The 7,500-nt window shown below is 44.5% G+C and overlaps 1 protein-coding gene across 3 annotated transcripts in view; it reads left to right on the top strand.

The window, feature by feature from the left end:
- Positions 1–7,500, top strand: part of GTDC1 (glycosyltransferase like domain containing 1) — a 3,282,804-nt gene that overhangs the window by 1,319,827 nt on the left and 1,955,477 nt on the right. The window lies entirely within an intron of this gene.

The following is a 7,500-nucleotide window of genomic DNA, read 5'->3' as shown; positions in this document are numbered from 1 at the left end:
TTTTTGGCTTATATTTTGCCATAAGACATGTTAAAACAGAAGTAAACTGTTGGACTTCTGTATTACCCCTCCACCCACCCTCCCACCTCCTGATCAGATATCCTGTAGTTTTTTAGGGTCTGCCTAAGTCACTCACTGTGTTAGAGTATTGTGTCACCATATGGGTGCGCCATTTCTTACCAGTAAACATGTTCCCAAACTCTGCAGTATTGCTGTTTCTCCAGAATCTAGACAGAAGATAGCTGCAGTCTTACCCCTTGCCCCCTTTTTTATTTGATTGTTTTTTATTTTATATTATTTTTTTCTGTCTGTCTTTCTTGCCTTCCCCTCATTTGACTCCAGCTTTACTCTTCTTTATACCCCATTCCCAACAATTGTACATATTGTATAGGATCATAGGAAGTCACTAGGCTAATGGCCCTAGGGCCCCTTACAAGCCTAGCCAAGTTCTTAGTCTTATTTCCATAATCAACACCTATTGGCCCTGTCCAAGAGGGACACAGGTGGAATCCCCGGGGTGAATTTATGGTCACCCATCAAGTTGTCCAAATTGTGTTTGAAGAGGGCCAAAGAGGTGCTCTGTTTGACATGAAGTGAGAGTCTGTTCCAAAGGTATGGTAACCTCTGGGAGACAAATCTGACCCTCCAGCAGGTTTTATTGATGTCACATACCAGGTTAAGGTCTTTAGACCAAGTAGCCCATTTGGCTTACGAATATGCAGCATTTCCAATAAAGCAGGGTCAGAGATTGCATTGTGTGCAAGGTAGAGATCACCTCTGCGTACTCTGCATGAAACAGAATAAAGTGACATTGATTTCATACTACCCCGCAGGACAGATGCTGAAGAACTTGAATTTTCCTTGTGAAGAACCTTTGTGGTTTCTTCCTTTGCTGCAGGTGCTTGGACAGGTATATACCAAAGGGGCATTGTACTCAATTATTGGCCTGATGAGGGAAGAGTACAGGGAGGTTATAACTTCTTTTTTCTGGACACAATGCCCTTCCTTATGAGATGAGCAATATAGAATGCCCTTCTTGCCATTCTGGAGACATGGTGGTCAGAGGTAAGGTTGCTCTGTGCCCAGGTCTCTCATCACTGAGTGTGTACTTAAGATGTTGCTATTGATGTGGTAGTTAGCAGGAACATCGCATTTACCGAAAGGAATGATAATACATTTTTTGCATTAGGTTTAAGGCCATGACTTTGGCACCATTCATTTGTTTGTGTAAAACCTTCTTGTAGGATGTTGACAAAATTTGGAGATTCTAGGACTGCTCCCAGTTTGCAGTCATCAGCAGACTTTGTCATCCACAGACCTTTAGTTTTTGCATGTTGTATTTAGTTTTTATATGTTATTTTCTGCATAGAAACTTTATACTATATGATATTATGATTGTGTACATGTACTGTTTTTTCCTGTTTTAGTTTTTATTTTACTGACTGAATTCTTACATTCATTTCTGCTACATACGATCTTGACTTTATACTTCTGTAAATGCTTGCTCTTACACTACCAGTGTTGCATTCATATTAATTAAACTTTATTTTCTTTTGTTGTTTTTTCTGTTACTATTTTAACACATTCAACAAAATAAATCATTTTCTGTCCACCTCTGCCTCCCACCACTCAGCACACTAACCTCATGTTCCACGTCTTAGGGATTATTTTGCTCCTATTTGTGACCTCAGCGAGCATTTCCCTGTCATACTGCTGAATTGATAACATTCTGCTTCAAGTCGTAGTGACAAGAAGTTACCTTTCATCTCAGTATGTGCACTTGTTTATGCTTACTAATGTTTGTTTTCATACTGTTTGAGACTGACTACTCCAGTCATTTTTTGTAGCTTTATTCATTAATAACTGTTCTGAGAATCCAGAGAAACAAATGAAAACTACCTCTCTGTCAGTTTTCAAAATAACCCTGGTCTTATCTTCTAATACAGTAAGTGGAGTGGTACACAAAACCAGATAGTTAATCCAACCAGTTTAGCATTGAAAACTGTCGAGCACTAAGCAACAGTGACTGACCACTGTGTGAACAACTAATACTGTGAGCCAAATGAGGCATGAACCTGCAGTTACTAATAATATGATACCTGATACTGGACTTGTAAGTACTGTTGGAGCAAGACTACAGTAGGAAATGCCTTGCACTTTGTTGTAGTGTCTCTTAGGAAAGTCTCTGGACCATGTAAAGCATAATAACCATGTCATAGTGTAAAACAGGGCTCCCTGAGGGAGAGGGGCCCTGTTGGGCCAAATTGGTCCAATTGGCCTGAGGCCGATCCTGATTGAATTGTAAGCAGAATTAGTTAAACAGTTTGCCTTATGTAAAAAATATGAACTGTCACCACAACAAGACAGTAATGCAACAATCAGCATTTTAATCCTGCATCTGTGGCTGAGAACCCTGTGTACATTACTACCAGCAATGCTCAGTCTATTTATTCACACTACTGCCGCCATCAGTTTGTTTGTAATACTTCCACCACTGTTTGAGAGTTTAGGGAGGCCAATCCAGGCTTTGGAGGAATGCAGGACTGTTGAGGGAGATGCTGTTCACTCCATCTCAAGTAATGTGGCAGATGTTTTCACTAGACCAGCAGTACAGTCACAGGTAACCATGACCGGTTTGGAGAGGTTCATAATAATAAATGTTATTTTGTCTTGTCTTGCCTTCATTGTTACAATGATGGGTTCGGAGCCAACCATCGGCTCCGACTCGGCTGAATACACAGCTGAAAGACTCAAACTTGGCTTGTGGCAAGTAGGTGTCCCATGATGCAGTGGTGTAACTCCCCAGATCTCGTTTGCCGCTTTACGATGTTGGATGTGCTCTTCTTGGCCATGGCTAAGTTGTGATTTTTTTCTACTTATTACATTCATTAGACCTTTTTTTTCTCTCTATATATTATAGTGGGTATTTTCTTCTAGCATTATAGTTGCATAGTTAGCCTTTGAGTTAGTATAACTAGATATTTATAGGTATTATTCCTATTTGGTGCTGTTTTTGGCCTTCGTTTTCATAGGCCTTGCTGTATCCCTTGTAGTGGTTTTGTTGTTGTTTTGTTTTGTATAGCCTGATAGTAGCTCGTTTAAGTTAGAGAGCTCTTCGCCCATTTTAGTTAGAGGGCTTGTAGTTGGTGTGTTGTTTTTCTGAGATTTAGGTCCGTTTTAGTTAGAGGCCGTATTATCTTCTTTTGTCTAACTGTCTGCTCAGTATTTCCTGTTGTAGTTCATTATATATCAGTAGTTTTTCAGTATTTAGAATTTCTGTTGCTAGGTTGTGATCTTTTGTCATAGATCATGTTCAAAGACCCAATGGAGAGGGAACATAAGCCTTCGGGCTTCAAGAAATACCAGAAATGTTCCCAAAAGATGTCTATTACTGACGGTCATGTCATCTGTGTTTATTGCCTTGGAGCTATTCATTTGCAAGAGCATTGTACATTCTGTCATTCCTTCAGTGCCAGGGTTTTACAAAAAAAGAGAAACAAATTGATTGTTAAAGGGCTGTTAAAGCCAACTTTTGAGGAAGCTATCCACAGTTCTTCATCCTCTTTTTCAAAAAAGGACAAACCTCAAAAGAGACAATCACTTGCTGCATCGGCTCATTTGGAGCCTCCAGTTAAATTACCTAAAATATCTAAGGCTACTACTTCCTCGGTTCCACAGTCTTCGGAACTGTCAGAGGTTATTTTGATTGACAAGCATGGTTCTTTGGCACCAAAGTCTTTGGAGCCGCAAGATACCTCTTCTCAGAGCTGGAAAATAGAGATTTCACCGGACTCCCCTACACTGAGATTTCCCATTTTGCACAGGTCTCGTTCTCCGTCCCTATCCTCCAGGTCCACCAAGAGCTTATCTGACGATGACATGGGACGGGTGGTGCGCAGATTCTTGAAGTCTCCGGCACTAATCAAATTATTTTCGGCTCCGACCCATCTGGTCCCAGAGCCTACTATATCCATTGCACCCTCTGTTGTTCCTCCTCCGAGCCAAGCTGGATCTTCGGAGCCGGACTGCTTAGTGCCTCTTACTTGGATCCGTCGATTCCAAACCCCCCTTTGGTTATTACGGAACTGACTTCTGCTCCGACACTCTCTGTGTCATCCGGAAAGTCTGGGAGCCAGGGTTCCCCGGTCGGGCCCGAGGGGGATTCTCGGCCCCGATCTTCGGTGCCGTGCCTACCCCTTGGAGCATCAGCTCGGGTGAGCTCAGCTCCTACATTGGCCTCTGGGCCAGTCTTGCTGGGTCCGGTGGCTTCCTCTGTCTCCTCGAAGCCGAGGGAATCTTCGGAGTCAGTGGGTTCTGCCTTTGAGCTGATGAGTGTACTATCTGCCCCTACAGCTCCACATAAGGATACCAGCACTTGTCCCCCTAAGGCACCAGCTACTGTCTCTGCACCACCCATTCCACAGGACAGCAGAGATCCAGAGTCTCAGGATCCCCCATTGGGCGAACCCCTGTCTTACGAAGCCTCCCCAGAATACCCTTCTGAGGAGTCCCCTCAGAAGAGAACTTGCAAGACGAAGCACGTAGACTCTCTAGATGAGTCCGTCACTTCAGACACTGACCTCGAGGAGTCAGAAGGGTCCTCACAGTCGTCCTCTGCTGATATCTCATTTGCCGATATTCTAGAGATCCTGAAGCAAAGAGGTGGCTGGCAGGCTTTCACCCGTTCTGATGAGGAGTCACTGTGTCTGACGGCTTTTGGATCTCAACCTTCAGCCTCCTGGGTCTCACTGCCTTTCGATGAGCTAATGGACTTGGCAGTTGAAAGGCGTGGGAGTCACCTGACACAATGAAACCAGTCCCTCGGAGGCCAAACAAATTCTTATCAGCTCCTTCCAGAAAGGATTTCCTCACTAAAGGGGTACCTGTAGATGCTATGGTGGTGGCAGCAGCCACCAAGAAGGAACTTTCAGAGAGATCCTCATCTGTCCATCCTCCGAACAAAGACTCTCGAACGATGGACATATACGGTAAGCGTGTCTTTTCATCAGCGACCTTTACACTTGGATCGCTGAACTACCTCACTCACTTCACAAGGCTACAGAGAGATCACCTGAAAGAACTAGTAGATACTCTACAAGGTACATTGGCTGTGGGGGAGAATGAGAAGGTTTCCTCCCAGCTATCCACCTTAAATTCCATTGTCAACTCCTCCATGAGGCTGATCTCTTACACAGCTGATGGAGCGAGCAGGGCAGCAGGTTTTAGAGTTTCCCTTAGGAGACGCTCCTGGATGCGCTTGTGCAGTTTTGCGGAGGCCTTTAAATCTACCTTTACTAATGCCCCTTTTGATGGTTCCTCACTCTTTGGACCCAAAGTAAAAGACACTCTCACCCGATCCGAGCAGGAAGGAAAAACTCTCTCTCTGCCATTGTTGTACATTTTTCCGTACCTTCAAGAACTTATCATAAAGGTCAGAAGAGTGGGAAAATGTAGTTCAGAAGATCCCAGAGAGTTTTCTAGGACGGACGGGGTGAATCTTCCCCAGGGTCAGAGGGGAAGGTAACAATGGTAGACACCACCCTAGAGGCAGAGGGGGCCCACAAAACCAGGGCGACCGTGATTCCTTTTGCAGATGCCCCTATCAGCACTCCTGAAAGGAGGCCCGACTGCTCTGCTCTGGATGCATTCGGGGGACGCTTATCTGTGTACCCAGAAGCCTGGAAAACTATCACAAGAGACAAGTGGGTACTAAGAATAATATCCAGGGGATATTCCATTCCCTTTTCCTACCCTGTCCCACAGACCAGAACAATCCCAGCTGTTCCACCCAATCTAAGGGAGCAAGCAACAATAGAAATTCAAAAGTTGCTGCACAAAAGCGTCATCCAAGAAGTCCCTGCAGACCAAATAGGATTTGGAACTTACTCAAGATTCTTTTTGGTGGCAAAAAGAACAGGGGACTGGAGACCCATATTAGACCTAAGCAATTTAAACGAATCTGTCAAGAAGTCAAAGTTCAGAATGGTGACATGCAGTCTATACTTCCCTTTTTAGGGAAAGACGATTGGATGTGCTCGATAGACCTTCAAGATGCTTACTACTAAATAAAAATGGACAGGGCATCGGGAAGGTATTTACACTTCCAGCTGGGAACCAGTCATTGTCAGTTCTGAGCACTGCCCTTTGGTCTCACTACAGCCCACAGAGTGTTCACCAAATGCATGGCAGTAGTCATGGCTCACCTGAGGCGTCTAGGATTCCACATGTTTCCGTATCTAGATGACTGGCTCCTGTCTGCCACCACCAAGCATCTACTCCAACAAACCAGGGATGTGACCTTGGCAATTTGCACTCAATTGGGTATTACAGTCAACTTTCGAAAATCTGCCTTGCTGCCCTGTCAACATATTACATTTACAGGCACAGATCTAGACACCGCTTCCTTGATAGCACATCTTCCAGCAGACACTCAGACAACAGATATTTCATCTTCTCCCCAAGACCAAGTTGAAAGCAAAGATAGTTCTAAAATTATTAGGGACAATGGCTTCCACCATAACACTGGTTCCCCTTTTCAGAATGCACATGAGGATCCTTCATTGGCTTTTGTTCTCCCAGTGGTCACTTCCAGAGTTTCCTATCTCTATCCTTATCAGGATAATGGAAATATGCAAAAAGGACTTAAGATGGTGGATACACTCCGGCCATGTGACCATAGGGAGACCCTTTGTTCCACAACACCCTTTAGCTACAGTGACTATGGATGCTTCCCAGGTAGGCTAGGGGGGGGTGCATTATCTGGGAAGAACAGTCCTAGGTATATGGCAAGAACACGAGGCTCACTTGCATATAAATGTCCTAGAGATGAGAGCAGTGGTTCTTGCGTTGCAAGCACTTCACGACTCTCTCCCTCTAGGAACAATTGCGATACAGTCAGACAATATGTCTGTTCTTTGGTACATAAACAAGCAGGGGGGAACCAGATCGTGCCCCCTTTGTCGTGAGGCCCTAAGAGTCTGGCAATGAGCAGTTTCTTCCCAGTGCTTTCTAGTAGCAATGCACATTCTGGTGAAGTACAACATGATAGCTATCAAGCTGAGCAGAGCAATTCTAATGCCTCACGAGTGGTCTCTCAATCAGAACGTAGTGGAAAGGATTTTCCGAACATGGTGTCTGCCTTGCTGCGATCTTTTCACCATTCCCATGAATGCCAAGTGCAGCAACTACTTTACCCTAATTCCCCTGCTGGGGGAGACACAGAGAGACGCACTTGCTTACGATTGGCCCTCGGGACATCTGTATGCCTTTCTTCCATTTCCTCTCATACCCAGAGTCATTCAGAAAGCAGAGTCTTTGGGAAGCAGGATGATTCTCATTGCTCCTTACTGGCCTCGTCAAGTTTGGTTCCCCTTCCTTCGACCTCATCTTCAGAAGAAGACTTGAACTCTGGACCCAGTTCCAGACCTGCTGTCACATATGTCAGGTGCTTTTCATCCTTCTCTCCACACCCTCAACTTGACAGCTTGACTGCTCCACTTC

The sequence above is a fragment of the Protopterus annectens genome, chromosome 6.part0, assembly GCF_019279795.1.
Source record: "Protopterus annectens isolate FY-2018-M chromosome 6.part0, PAN1.0, whole genome shotgun sequence".
Lineage (NCBI taxonomy): Eukaryota > Metazoa > Chordata > Ceratodontiformes > Protopteridae > Protopterus > Protopterus annectens.
This window is presented reverse-complemented; position numbering and strand designations above follow the sequence as displayed.